The following is a 15,407-nucleotide window of genomic DNA, read 5'->3' as shown; positions in this document are numbered from 1 at the left end:
GAGGGCCATGCTTACATCACATCCTAACTCCCTATGATTTAAAATGTATTATGACCATGTTGTTGTCTCCTACAGAATACAACGTGTGGGAATGGGGATGGAAGTGTTTACTAAATCAATTAATAGTAGACTATGCTAATAATGAGGCAAGGGCTGAATTGACAATCAACCATCTAGCTGGAGAAGGACAGAAAAGCTGACTAGGTGATCAAGTAGCAGGTGTCCCCAGAGAAGTATTGGATGATATCAAAGAGATGGCTTTGCAAGCTTTAATCCAGGTATCGCATTGTAGTACCCGCAGTTTGGACTACCTTGGGTGGCTGCAGCTAAAGCTTTAGGACAATCAGACCATCTTGGGTGCCTGTTAAGTAAGCAAACCAATGCTACTCCCTCACATTGAGTGGCCTGCTCTCAGACATAGAGAACTCAGACATGCCACCTTGCAGAACAGTGATAGAGTTTTTACTCTGGGCACATGGGCATGGCTGTGTAGACTCTGAGAGCATGTGTTGCATGAACCTCTCCAGCCACAAGAAGTCAATCCACAAGAGCATTCAAGTACTGAATGAAGAGTTCCAGAAGCTTCAAGTGGAAAACAAAGACTGGGTCAATGAACTCTTCCAATCCAAAGGACTAAAGGGTTGGATGATGTCTATCTAAAACAGGACATTTAATTTTCTTAGCTGTTGTTGTATAGTTAAATGTCTCATGTTTGTTTGGATGCTTTTAGAAAGTCTTACAAAATTCTTTCAGTTCCATCTTGGTTGTAAAACAGAAAGCGGGAAGATACTCAACACAGGCTCCTCATGGACTCCTTGGAGGAGAGAACTGGAGGTCAGGATGGCACAAAAACCTCTCAGAGACTCAGTGTGGGCAAGAAAATCCTTAAAATTACCTAAAAGTATTCTTAAATCCATAAAGTACACTAAAAACCTTAACCACTAATGAGCCCCACTGAGTGTCAGTACAAAGCTCTCCTGGGGCTCATTAAAACAGAGAATTGGGCCATGATTGGACAAACCTCTGACAGAGTCAGTATCAAAAGGGAAACAACAACTACCTTAAAATAACTGAAGTAAGCTGAAGTACTAATGAGCCCCAATGAGTGTTGTTACTGAGAAAGCCTCTCCAGGGACTTATTAAAGCAGATAATTTGAGGCCATGATTGCACAAACCTCTCAGAGACTCCAAGGCAAAAGACAAACCCAAACCCAATCTGCAGTCCCTACTGGGAGCATTAAGGATTCCCCAGGGCCATTGCTGAACAAGGCTCCCCAGGGACTCCTTCCAGCAGATCCTTGAGGCCACTGGGATTTGGGTTAGGGGGGGATGCTGAGGGCAGGACAAGGCATTGACAGTGCCCAGCCTGGCTGAGGCTATGCCAGGAGGCCCCAGTGCCTCAGGACAAGGTGTCTCCTCACAGCCCTTGGTGGCACAGGCACTGCTGCTGTGCCCCAGGGCACCAAGAACTGGCTTCTCTTTGTCCCCACCTGTCATCACTGCCTCCAGTTCTCTGCTCTACCTGGGGACACTTTCTCAGTTGTGTCCCTCAGTGGGACCCATTAAAAGTCCAAGAAACTTTGGAGTTGGATTCTGACTTGGCGTTCTGGAGAGGTTTCTTCAGCCCCCTCTAAGGGACTGATGTTCAGGGCTTGAGCACAAAGCCACAGAGGCTCATTAAAGTTCTTGTGCTGTGTCTGTGCTGCTGAGCTGGGCTGCACTCCTGGCACAGAGGCAGCCCCATGTAACCAAGAAGAGCTTCAAAAGCACATTTCTCTTGATGAGCAGCTTTTCTCCAGCCCAGCAGGGCTGGGGCACTGCCTGCAGCCACCCTGGGCACAGCACAGAGGCACAGAGAGCTTCAATCAGTCAGGGCTGGGAAGGTGCTGAGAAGTGCCTGGGGCAGAATCACTGCCAGCCCTTGGCACAGGAACCTCGGGCTGAAGGACAATGCAGCTGCCATCTCCCAAAGCTAGAACATCGCAATGCCTACAGACTCTGTGAGTACATTCTCTGATTGTCTCTTGTGCAGAGCAGCCAGGGGTGCCCAGGGCTGTCCTGCAGAGCAGGGTCCTGCAGCCCTGGGCGCTGTGCTGGGCAGGGACTCTGCTGGCTGCCAGGGACAGCTCTCAGCCAGCCCTGGCAGCTGCTCCCAGCATGGGGGGACAAGGTCTGGGTGGGAGGAGACAGCTGGTCAGGCTTGGAAGTGTTTTCTTTGTGTGGTGAGGATTCTGCATTGTTCAGGACTGCTCCCAGCATGACTTTAACTGTAGAATATTTCCAAGTAGGTTATACAGGGATCAGAGCAAGGCTGGGGCTGCATAATTTGGAAAATCTTGCTTTTTTAATCTACTGCTTTCTGTTGCCAGGATGAAAAATTGCACATTGATTTTAATCTCTCAGTTAAGGTTCTGAAAAAGAAAATAGCTTTTTCTCAGATCGTACTAAGCCAGGCAGTGACAGAAACCTGCACAGGGGCCCCTAGAAGCTGCATCAGTGTTGCTTTTCCAGCCTCCTCAGGGTTGCTCTGATGTTGCCTGATCAGAGCCTGGAGAGCCAGAGCTGCCCCTGGGAAGTGCCAGAGCTGGGAGGGGTCTGAAGGGCAGAGCTGAGCCCCCAGGGCTGGGCTTGGCTCTGGAAGCACTGGCAGGGCCCAGCCTTTGGCACAGGGAAGCAGCTGCTGGCAGGGACAGCTCCAGGCAGCAGAGCCCTGGGCAGGCAGTGGGGGGAAAGTGCCCCCAGGCTGTGCTGGGATATTTAAAGTCCTCTCCAAACCCAACTATTCCATGGTTCCTTTTTTTACAGATCCCCATGCCAAGGCACAGTAAATGTCCAACAGCAGCTCCATCAGCCACTTCCTCCTGCTGGCATTGGCAGACACGCGGCAGCTGCAGCTCCTGCACTTCTGCCTCTTGCTGGGCATCTCCCTGGCTGCCCTCCTGGGCAACGGCCTCATCATCAGCGCCGTAGCCTGCGGCCACCACCTGCACACACCCATGTTCTTCTTCCTGCTCAACCTGGCCCTCAGCGACCTGGGCTTCATCTGCACCACTGTCCCCAAAGCCATGCACAATTCCCTCTGGGACACCAGGAACATCTCCTACTCAGGATGTGCTGCTCAGCTCTTTTTCTTTATGTTCTTCATCTCAGCAGAGCTTTCCCTTCTGACCGTCATGTGCTACGACCGCTACGTGTCCATCTGCAAACCCCTGCACTACGGGACCCTCCTGGGCAGCAGAGCTTGTGCCCACATGGCAGCAGCTGCCTGGGCCAGTGCCTTTCTCTATTCACTGCTCATACAGCCAATACATTTTCTCTGCCCCTGTGCCATGGCAATGTTCTGGGCCAGTTCTTCTGTGAAATCCCACAGATCCTCAAGCTCTCCTGCTACAAATCCCACCTCAGGGAACTTGGGCTCATTGCAGTTAGTGTCTGTTTAGGTTTTGGTTGTTTTGTGTTCATGGTTTTCTCCTATGTGCAGATCTTCAGGGCTGTGCTGATGATCCCCTCTGAGCAGGGACGGCACAAAGCTTTTTCCACCTGCCTCCCTCACCTGGCCGTGGTCTCCCTGTTTGTTAGCACTGCAGCCTTTGCCTACCTGAAGCCCCCCTCCATCTCCTCCAAATCCCTGGATCTGGCCCTGTCAATTCTGTACTCAGTGGTGCCTCCAGCCCTGAACCCGCTCATCTACAGCCTGAGGAACCAGGAGCTCAAGCCTGAAGTGTGGAGACTGATGACTGGATGCTTTCAGGAACATTAATTTGATGGCCAATTTCTGCAAACCACTTATAATAGAAGTCATCTTATTGTTGGTTTGACTGTAGTTTTTTATTTTCCTTTATATTAGTTTTCTCATATTGTCCACAAATAAATGTCTTTGTTTGTGCCATTTCTCATTTTGTTTCCCTCCAACTTCCCTGTGGCCACAGACTTTGTCAATGAGGGGTTGCACTCTGGGTGACTTTAAAGGAAATAAAGGATGTCCCAGCCACGTTTTCTGCAGAGATGCCCCTTTTGTTTCCTTCTCTGGAGCTGCAGCAGCAATGTCTGTGTGCAGAGCTGGGGGCAGATCAGTGCTGGCTCAGCAGCTGTGCCCAGCAGCAGCAGCACTTGGTGTTGCCAGTGCTGCTGCCGTGGCCCTGCCCTGCTGCCCTGGTGGCCCTGGTGTTGCTGCAGGGCCTGAGTGCTCTCGGGGCCGGGCACAGCCCTGGGGGTGGCAGTGTCAGGGCTGCAGCAGGGACAGGCCAAGTAATATAAATAATTTGTATTATAAATCATCTTGGATAGTTCTTTTGGATTTGTCCTTTTTTCCCCTGTGTTTTAGTTTTTTATTATTGTCCACAAAGTAAAACCATTGTTTGTGCCATTTCTCATTTTGTTTCTCTGCACCTTCCCTGTGTCCACAGACTGTGTCAATGGGAGGCTGTTCTCTTGGTGTCTTTAAAGGAGATAAATGATCTCCCAGCAAAGTTTTCTTCAGTGATCCCCTTGTGTTCCCTTCTCTGGAGCTGCAGCAGCAATGTCTGAGTGCAGAGCGTGGGCCAGATCAGTGCTGAGTCCATCAGCTCTGATCCTGCTGGCCACACCATTCCTGATCCAGACCAGGAGCCATTGGCCTTCTTGCCCAGCTGGGCACACTGCTGGCTCATGTCCAGCCTGCTGTCCATCAGTCCATGCAGGTCCCTTTCTGCCTGGCTGCTCTCCAGCCACTCTGTCCCCAGCCTGTAGTGCTGCAGGGGTGGTTCTGGCCAAAGTGCAGGACCCAGCACTTGGTCTTGTTCAACCTCAGCTTGTTGGATTTGGGCCCTGGATCCAGCCTGTCCAGGGCCCTGTGCAGAGCCCTCCTACCCTCCAGCAGATCAACATTCACACCCAGCTTGGTGCCATCTGCAAATTTGCTGATGCTGGACTCAGTCTCCTCATGCAGATCATCAGTGCAGATATTAAAATCCACGCTGGCTGGCTCTGATCCCTCGGCCATCCTGTGGGTGCCCTGTGATGGCACTCAGGGTGATCTGTTCCATAACCTTGCCGGGCACCCAGGTCAGGCTGACAGGCCTGGAGTTCCCCAGCTCCTCCTTCCAGCCCTTCTTGGGGATGGGCTCACACTGGCACCTCCAGTCCTCTGGGACCTCCCTGCTGAGCCAGCACTGATGGTAAATGATGGAGAGCAGCTTGGGGAGCTCATCCACAGCTTCCCCACCCCCGTAGGATGGATCCCATCTAGTCCCAGAGACACCTGTGAGCATCTGAGAGGACCAGCAGGTCACCAACTTCTTCCTCCTGGATTCCAGGGGCTATTCTGCTCCCTGTGCCCATCTACCAGTTCAGGAGAACACTTGTCCTGAGGAAATCCAGTGCTAATATTGAAAATTGAGAGAAACAATGTGTTAAGTAGCTTAGCCTTTTCTTTATCTTTAGTTACTGTATTCTCCACTGCATCCAAAAAAAGAGTAGGTGTTCTCCTTATCCCATGTTTTGCTAATTATTTATTTGTAATAACATTTTTTTTTTTTATTTTTTACAGAAGTCGCCAGGTAATGCTCTAATTGAGTTTCGCCCCTCAACTTTTCTTTCTGCATGACCAAATAACATTCTTAAACACTTCCTAAGTTTCATGACGTTCTGTCAAAAGTTGCGTCCTCTTTTTTTCCCCTGAGTTCCCATAAAAGCTCCATGGGCAGCCAGGCCAGTAATTTTCCTCACCAGCTCATCTTCTGCCACACTGGGACAGGCTGCTCCTTCCCCCTTAAGATAACTGTCTTGACATGCGTCCATGTTCCCAGTCCCCTTTGTTTTTTAGGTCTGTTTCTCTTTCAAAATTCAGTACTTATTTGGTACTCCCCAATTCTGCATCCTAAACAGGTCAAAGTCTGCCCTTCCTAATTCCAGTGTGGCAGTTTGGTAGCTGCCACTCCTTCTTTCCCAGAACATTGAAAACTTGATTATTCATGGTCACAGGCAGCCTCTGAGCCCCACATCTGCCACCAGCCGTTCTTTGTTTGTGAACAGCAGGAGATAGATCTGTCCTTGGCAGTGGGAGTGTTACCAAAAATTCGGTAAAACAGAAAACTCCTTAACCCCAATGCAGCATTAAGAAGCAGCATTCTTTATTCAGCTGGATGCACGGGGGAGAGCTCCTCCCAAAGCCCTGCAGGCTGAGTGCAGGAAAGTTTCTGTTTATATTCTGTATATTGCACACATATTCATTGATTTTCCCAGACTAAACATAAATATGATAATAATTTCCCCAAAATCATTAACATATTTCCCCTCCCCTTTTCCCATGTGTTCTTCTGTCCTGGTGTCCCTCTGGTGGTCCCTGGTGGTTGTGGACCCCAATGTTCCAGTGGGGCAGGCTGAGCTGGCAGGAGGCTGGTGAACTTTTAGTTCCTCTTCTCACACAATGGGCATTGTGTGGTTTCCATCTGTGACATCAGAGACCATCTGTGTGACATTAGAGAATGGGCTGTGACATCACAGAAAAGGCTGTGACATAACAGAGCAGGCTGTGACATCACAGAGCGTTGCCACCACTACAGGGGCTATGGTGTGGTGTCCCGGGTCGAGCACGGCTCTGTGGCAGCACCCCTGCCACACGGACCAAGACACGCTAACACCAATGTGGTGGACAGTGAAATGGCCTTTATTAACTGCCAACAGGGGTAATTTATAACAGGGGGTAACGGCAGGGCAACGGTAAAGGGAGAGGGGCTAGGCGTAATATCGCGAGATCTCCCAGATAACACGATATCTTAAACCCACATTCCCCTCCCCCCTTCATGACCTATTAAAAACATAGGAAACGGTAATGTTAAAACTGCCTAGTGGGATAGTAACAAACTTGTAACTGCAAAAAAACAAACAACTGTAACAACTTTTAAGAAACTTGTGAGTGTAAATATTTAACAAATGAAAAGTTAAATAATGTAACGCACACAAAACTAACTATCTCTAACTGTTTTTCTAAGAAAAAATAAATATGAACTTATTTAAAACACAGGGCGATCTGTCAGGGGGCTGATTGAACTGTGACTTTGGGCATTCTTGCAGGACTTCCTCAGCTTATGTGCTGTCATCAGAGCACCAAATTGTCCTCCCAGATCTGTAATCTGTTTGACTTTAAAACCAGGGTGTTTTGGAGAGCCCATGTCCAGACTCATGTTCTCCCCAAAACACCCTTTGGACCCCTTGGCACAGGAAAAGTTCTGGGTTGACTGGTATTCCATCTAAGTAGAGTCAGAACTTGGCCAGAGTTCCAACTCCACTTGACGGATACAGTTGGGAAATTTAGGAGACTAGAGAATGGAAGAGTACAAAGCCGTGGCTAATTCCAAGTCCTGCACCTGTGAGATAGCGTGTCCTTGGGCCTAGCTGTAGTAGGATAACAAATAGTGAAAGAGACATGAGAAAAGAGAGATGTAACCCCTAAGGAATGAGGAAGAGTTCATGGTATAGTTTAACGAATAGATTGCTTGGCTTACAGAATATTCATAAGCTTATTATTTGCTGTATAAGTGTTTGATGCTTTCTTCAATAAACTGGACCTGTGATGAACCACCTAGTGTCCTGGTCTCCTTCCTACGACAGAACCCCATAACCACATGACCGTGATGGACCTCCATAACCCCATAACCTTGATGGACCTCCATAACCACATCACCCTGATGGACCCCCATAACCACATGGCCTTGATGGACCTCCATAACCCCATGACCTTGATGGACCTCCATAACCACATCACCTTGATGGACCCCAAGGACCTTGATGGACCCCCATGACCCTGATTGACCCCCATAACCACATGACCTTGATGGACCTCCATAACCCCATGACCCTGATGGACTCTCATAACCACATGGCCCCATGACCTTGATGGGCCTCCATAACCTCATAACCATGATGGACCCCCATAACCACATGGCCCCATAACCCTGATGAAACCCCCTGGACCCATGACCCTGATGGACCCCCATAACCCCATGATCTATCCCATAACCATGATGGAACCCCATGACCCTGATAGACCTTCATAACCACATGACCGTGATGGAACTCCATAACCCCAAAATCATGATGGACCCCCATAACCCCAATAAATCCCCATGACCTTGATGGACCTCCAAAACCACATGACCCTGATAGACCTTCATAACCCCATAACCCTGATGGACCCCCATAACCACATGACCTTGATGGAACCCCATAGCTCCATAACCATGATGGACCTCCATAACCCCATAACCCTGATGGACCCCCATAACCACATGGCCTTGATGGAACCCCATAACCTCATAACCATGATGGACCCCCATAACCACATGACCTTGATGGAACCCCATAACCCCATGACCCTGCTTACTCCCATGATCTTGATGGACCCCCATAACCACATGACCCCATAACCCTGATGGAACCCCATAACCACATGTCCCTGTGCAGGATGTCCCTGTGCGGGACGTCCCTGTGCGGGATGTCCCTGTGTGGGATGTCCCTGTGCGGGACGTCCCTGTGTGGGATGTCCCTGTGCGGGACGCCCCTGTGCGGGATGTCCCTGTGCGGGACGTCCCTGTGCGGGATGTCCACGTGAAGGATGTCCCTGTGCGGGATGTCCCTGTGTGGGATGTCCATGTGCGGGATGTCCACGTGCGGGATGTCCCTGTGTGGGATGTCCCTGTGCAGGATGTCCACATGCGGCGCAAAGCCACCAGCGCCCCACAGGAACACCCGGGGCAGCTGGGCCACCACCAGGAATAGCGCGTCACCCGCCAGGACGGGGTGGCAGGACACCGGGGAGAAGCCTGGGGGAGAGGGGACATGAGTGAGGAGACCTTGGAGACCTTGGCGACCTTGGAGATGTTGGAGATGTTGGGGTGATGGGGATCTTGGGGACCTTGGGGAGCTTGGGGACACTGGGGACCTTGGAGACATTGGAGATGTTGGAGACCTTGGAAATCTTGAGGACGTTGGGGACTTTGGGAATATGGAGGTTGTTGGGGACATTGGAGATGTTTGGGACATTGGAGATTTTGGGGTGATGGGGACATTGGAGACCTTGGGGACATTAGGATGATGGGGACCTTGGGCACACTGGAGATGTTGGGGTGATGGGACATTGGAGACATTGGAAAACACTGGGGACATTGGAGATGTTGGGGCAATGGGGACCTTGGGGACATTGGGGGCACTGGGGACATCAGGTGCACTGGGGTGATGGGGCCTTGGGGACCTTGGGGACATTGGAGAACGTTGGGGACACTGGAGATGTTGGGGTGATGGGACCTTGGGGATACTGAGGACATTGGAGACCTTGGGGACATTGGAGATGTTGGGGACATTGAGGACCTTGGGAGTATGGAGGACACTGGGGACATTGGGGATGTTGGAGCAATGGGGACCTTGAGGACCCTGGGGACATTGGGGTGATGGGGACCTTGGGGACACTGGAGATGTTTGGGACCTTGGTAACCTTGGGGGCCTTGTGAATTTGGAGGGTGTTGGGGCCGTTGGGGACATTGGGGACCTTGGAGATGTTGGGGTGATGGGGACCTTGGGGACATTGGAAACCTTGGGGACCTTGGAGATGTTTGGACATTGGAGATGTTGGGGTGATGGGACATTGGGGACATTGGAGATGTTGGGGACCTTGGAGATGTTGGGGTGATGGGACACTGGGGACATTGGAGATGTTGGTGTGATGGGGACCTTGGGGACATTGGAAAACCTGGGGGACATTGGAGATGTTTGGACATTGGGGACATTGGGGACCCTGGAGATGTTGGGGTGATGGGACACTGGGGACAATGGAGATGTTGGGGTGATGGGGACCTTGGGGACATTGGAAAACCTTGGGGACACTGGAGATGTTGGGGCACTGGGGACCTTGGGGACCTTGGGGACATTGGGGGCACTGGGGATGTTGGCGACCTTGGGGACTGTCCTGGTTTAGGGCAAATTTGTTAAAGAATCTGCAAAGGAGGGCCCCTCCAGAAAGGAAAACCCACATGGCCCCTCCCCCCAACCGGTTCGGGAAAAAATTCCTTGGAGAGAGGTGGAAAGAACCTGTTTATTGACAGGCACAGCACCCCCCAGCACTCAAAATGAACAATACCCGATGACACCGCTCTGAGAAAATGACAAAATCAGAAAGTCTCTTTCGGGGGTGGTTGCTCTGTTCTCAGTCCCTCCGGCGCTGGGGCAGCTGCTGCAGCCAAACCTTCGGTGTTCCCGGGTCCAAGTCCGGAGCAAGTTCGAGATGGTCACAGAAACAGGAGAGGAGAAACAGTCCAGGAAGGAATTTGGACTGTTTAGCTAAACTAGCTAATAAGCAGAGGCCAAAGCAGAGCAGAAGCGAGAGCAGAAAAGAGAGCAAGCAAAGCAGCAAGCTGAAAGCAAGAAGTGAAAAACAGCCCTATGTACTGCCTGTTTCTGTGTCCCTGATAAGAGAAACCCAAACAAAAATTCCACTCTTCAGAGACGGTCTTAAAGGCACAGAACATATGAATGGGAATACAAGCATCATAACGTCACCCCAGGACATTCCACCCCTTATCCCCATATCATCAACATACTACAACACATCATGCATTATTCATACAAAATTTCCATCTCTTCCCCCAAAATTACAAGCAATACCCATCATGCCTTCATCACATCCCCACACTGGACCACTGAATCCAGGCCCTATATTACAGAGCTGCAGGATTCCCCCTTTTCACTTTAGTCACTTAAAGCTCCATCTATCAGTTGCTCAGACCATCGACACTTACACATTTCCTTCTCCATCCTCCACTTGCCCAGACCTTCAACACTTACAAATTTCCCTCTATCTCATGTCTGTATGGTTTAATGTACAGACACTGGCAGTAACATCCAATGAACAGTGATATTGCATATCATTCTTACCCCACAATCAGATTTCCGTGAACAACAACATTGTGTTGTTCCATCTCTTTGCATTATCCACCACGTGCAACCCGGTCCCTGAGCAAAGACAACCCCACAAATGGGTTTGTCTGTACGTGAGGCAGAATTGGTCCACACAGTCTTCCCTAACAAACCTCTGATATGTACCACTGGGACTTTGTCTCCTTCTATTACATTAAGGGACTCAGACTGGGCAGGACCTGCTCGGTTGGTGGAACCTCGGGTGTTAACTAACCAGGTGGCCTTTGCTAAATGCTGCTCCCAATTCTTGAAAGATCCCCCACCCAAAGCTTTCAACTGGGTTTTTAGTAGTCCATTGCACCTCTCCACTTTTCCTGCAGCTGGTGCATGGTAGGGGATATCGTACACCCACTCAATGCCATGATCCCTAGCCCAGGTGTTGATAAGGCTGTTCTTGAAATGAGTCCTGTTGTCTGACTCAATCCTCTCAGGGGTGCCATGTCTCCACAGAACTTGCTTTTCCAGGCCCAGGATGGTGTTCCGGGCTGTAGCATGAGACACAGGGTAGGTTTCCAACCATCCAGTGGTGGCTTCCACCATAGTCAGCACGTAGCGCTTGCCCTGGCGTGTCTGGGGCAATGTGATGTAGTCAATCTGCCAGGCCTCCCCATACTTGTACTTGGACCACAGCCCACCGTACCACAGGGGCTTCACTCGCTTGGCCTGCTTGATGGCAGCACACGTCTCACAGTCATGGATAACCTGAGAAATACTGTCCATGGTTAGATCCACCCCTCGGTCTCGTGCCCACTTATAGGTGGCATCCCTGCCCTGATGGCCTGAGGCATCATGGGCCCATCAAGCTAGGAATAACTCCCCCTTATATTCCCAATCTAGGTCTCTTTTGGACACCCCTATCTTTGCAGCTTGGTCTACCTGCTCATTGTTTTGGTGCTCCTCATTGGCCCTACTCTTGGGTACATGGGCGTCTACATGGCGGACTTTCACAGGTAGCCTCCCTACCCTGGTAGCGATGTCTTTCCACTCATCAACAGCCCAAATTTGTTTCCCTCTATGTTGCCAGTTAGCCTTTTTCCACCTTTCCAGCCATCCCCACAGAGCATTGGCTACCATCCATGAATCAGTGTAGAGGTAGAGCTTTGTCCACTTCTCTCTCTCAGCAATGTCCAGGGCCAGCTGAACAGCTTCGAGTTCACCAAGTTGGCTCAATCCACCTTCTCCTTCGGTAGCTTGCGCAACCTGTTGTGTGGGGCTCCATACGGCTGCTTTCCACTTCTGGTTCCTTCCTACGATGCAACAGGAACCATCAGTGAAAAGAGCATAGCGTGTTTCCCCTGGTGGCAGTTGGTTATATGGAGGAGCTTCTTCTGCCTGTGTCACTGGTTATTGTTCCTCTTCATCTGTGACACCAAAATTCTCACTTTCGGGCCAATTTGTAATGACCTTCAAAATCCCAGGGCGATTCAGTTTACCTATACGGGCGTGCTGAGTGATGAGAGCAATCCACTTGCTCCATGTAGCACTGGTGGCATGGTGAGTGGAAGGAACCTTGCCTTTGAACATCCACCCCAGCACCGGTAGTCGGGGTGCCAGGAGGAGTTGTGCTTCAGTGCCTATTACCTCCGAGGCAGCCTGGACTCCTTCATAGGCAGCCAGGATTTCTTTCTCTGTTGGAGTGTAGTTGGCTTCAGACCCTCTGTAACTTCTACTCCAAAATCCCAGTACTCGACCCCGAGTCTCCTCAGGCACCTTCTGCCAAAGGCTCCAGGACAAGCCATGGTTCCTGGCTGCAGAGTAGAGCATGTTCTTTACCTCTGGTCCTGTCCTGACTGGGCCAAGGGCCACTGCATGAGCAATCTCCTGCTTGATCTGTGCAAAGGCTTGTTGCTGCTCAGGGCCCCACTGGAAATTGTACTTCTTGCGGGTGACCAGGTAAAGAGGGCTCACAATCTGACTGTACTCAGGAATATGCATCCTCCAAAAACCTATTGCACCCAAGAAAGCTTGTGTCTCTTTCTTATTGGTGGGTGGAGACATTGCTGTGATCTTGTTGATGACATCTGTAGGAATCTGACGCTGTCCATCTTGCCAGTTCACTCCCAGGAATTGAATCTCACGAGCTTGTCCCATTACTTTGCTCTTTTTAATGGTGAAACCAGCTCCCAGGAGGATCTGGATGATTTCCTTCCCTTTCTCGAACACTTCCGCAGCTGTGTTTCCCCACACAATGATGTCATCAATATACTGCAGATGTTCTGGAGCCTCTCCCCTTTCTAGTGCAGTCTGGATCAGTCCATGGCAGATGGTGGGACTGTGCTTCCACCCCTGGGGCAGTCGGTTCCAGGTGTACTGCACTCCCTTCCATGAGAAGGCAAACTGAGGCCTGTATTCTGCTGCCAGAGGAATGGAGACAAATGCATTGGCAATGTCTATAGTGGCGTACCACCTTGCTGCCTTGAACTCCAGCTTGTACTGGAGTTCCAGCATGTCCGGCACAGCAGCGCTCAGGGGTGGAGTCACTTCATTCAATGCACGGCAGTCCACTGTCAATCTCCATTCTCCTTCAGATTTTCGCACAGGCCAGATGGGGCTGTTGAAGGGTGAGTGGTTCTTGCTGACCACCCCTTGGCTCTCCAGCTCTCGGATCATCTTATGGATGGGGATCACAACATCTCGAATGGTCCTATACTGCCGTCGATGCACTATGGAAGTGGCAATTGGCACTCGTTGCTCTTCTCCCGTCAGGCATCCTACTGCAGATGGATTCTCAGACAACCCAGGCAAGGTGTTCAATTGCTGGATGCCCTCTGTCTCTACAGCAGCTATTCCAAATGCCCATCTGAGTCCTTTTGGGTCTTTTAAGTACCCACTCCGAAGGTAGTCTATGCCCAAAATACATGGAGCCTCTGGGCCAGTCACAATAGGATGCTTCTTCCACTCATTTCCCATTAGGCTCACATCAGCTTCCACCAAAGTGAAATCCTGGGATCCCCCTGTCACACCAGCAATAGAAACAGACTCTGTATTGATCCCATCAAGACATGCCCCACATGTCTTGATGGGATCAATATGCATTGCGCACCAGTATCGACCAAAGCTTTGTACTCTTGTGGTTCCGATGTGCCATGCCAACGAATCCACAGAGACCAATAAACACGATTTTCCCCAGTCTCTACCTGGCTAGAGGCAGGGCCCCTCTAAGCCTGGTTATCCTTCTTTCCCTGGGCGTATGTTTTGGATGTTCTTTCGAGGGGATCAGACATGTCATCATCATCATACCTGGCCGTTCGGCTACGGGCAACTGGAGCTGCTTTTCTCTGGGTCGCTTCCTTCAATTCACGCACCTGTCATGCCAGAACAGCAATAGGTTTCCTATCCCACCTTCTCATGTTTTCCCCACAATCACACAGGTAAAACCACAGCTCAGCTCGTGGGGTGTACCTTTGCTCACCATCTGGAAAACATCTGTCTTGGATACCGGAACCTCGGATCTGTACTGCTGAAATTTGAAGATCTTCTTTTATCTCCTCTCTGAGCTTCTTATGGTTCTCCTCTATCTTATCCTCTAAATTCTGCAGACGTGTTTCTACCGCTGCGATTCTGGCATGTGTCGGGCCATGTACAGCATCTGCATATGCTCGGAGCTTCCTTGCCATGTCAAGCACAGTCTCATCCCTCTCATCCCTCTTCATGATGGCTAAGGCAGAAGCATATTCATGTGGCCCAAGTCGTACGAGTTTTCGCCACATCACAGACGTGCATGGTACCAAGTCTGGGTTCCTAGTTATTACATCATCTGAGAAGACAATCTCTACCACTGCCATTTCTCTCAGGCGTTGGATCCCTTGCTCTATTGTCTTCCACTGAGTTTGCTGCATATAGAGATCATCCGCACACAGATATCTTTCTGCTACGCTTCTTAGGACCCGTTCCCAGAGGCTGTGAGGGTTAGCCCCCCTCATCATTCCTTGGTCTATGACAGGATCCTGTGACAGGGATCCCAAATGTCTCGCTTCAGTGCCATCCAGAATTGTAGCCTCGCCTGCAGCATCCCAGAGACGGACCAGCCAACTAATTATGGATTCATCAGACCTTCGAGTGTAGTCCTTCTGTAGGCCATGAAGGTCCTTCAGGGAAAAGGACTCATCTGATCTTGCACCTGCTGCTTTGACTACTGATTTTATGTCAGGAGGCATTGAGGTTCCTTCTCCTTCATCATCATCATCATCATCCCCTGGTCGATTGGTCTTGTTCGTGCATTTCCCGCTTCTAGTTCTGGTAGCAACAGCCATGGGTTTAGATGCTGGCTTCAAGCCTGGGCTGTTGGCTGCAGCCTGAGTCACCGAGACAGTTGCTGATTTATCTCCCTGCCCCCCTGCCTCTGTCTGCCGCCCGACAGTATCTAGCAGTGTGCGATAAGCATATGCCAGGGCCCAGCTCACTGCAATGACCTTCCTCTCCTTAGGCTCATCCTGGTACTTCTCTTTCAGATATTTCCC

Source organism: Melospiza melodia, unplaced genomic scaffold (assembly GCF_035770615.1).
Source record: "Melospiza melodia melodia isolate bMelMel2 unplaced genomic scaffold, bMelMel2.pri scaffold_55, whole genome shotgun sequence".
In the NCBI taxonomy this organism is placed as follows: domain Eukaryota; kingdom Metazoa; phylum Chordata; class Aves; order Passeriformes; family Passerellidae; genus Melospiza; species Melospiza melodia.
The sequence above is the reverse complement of the archived record's forward strand: the minus strand, read 5'-3'. Positions refer to the sequence as shown.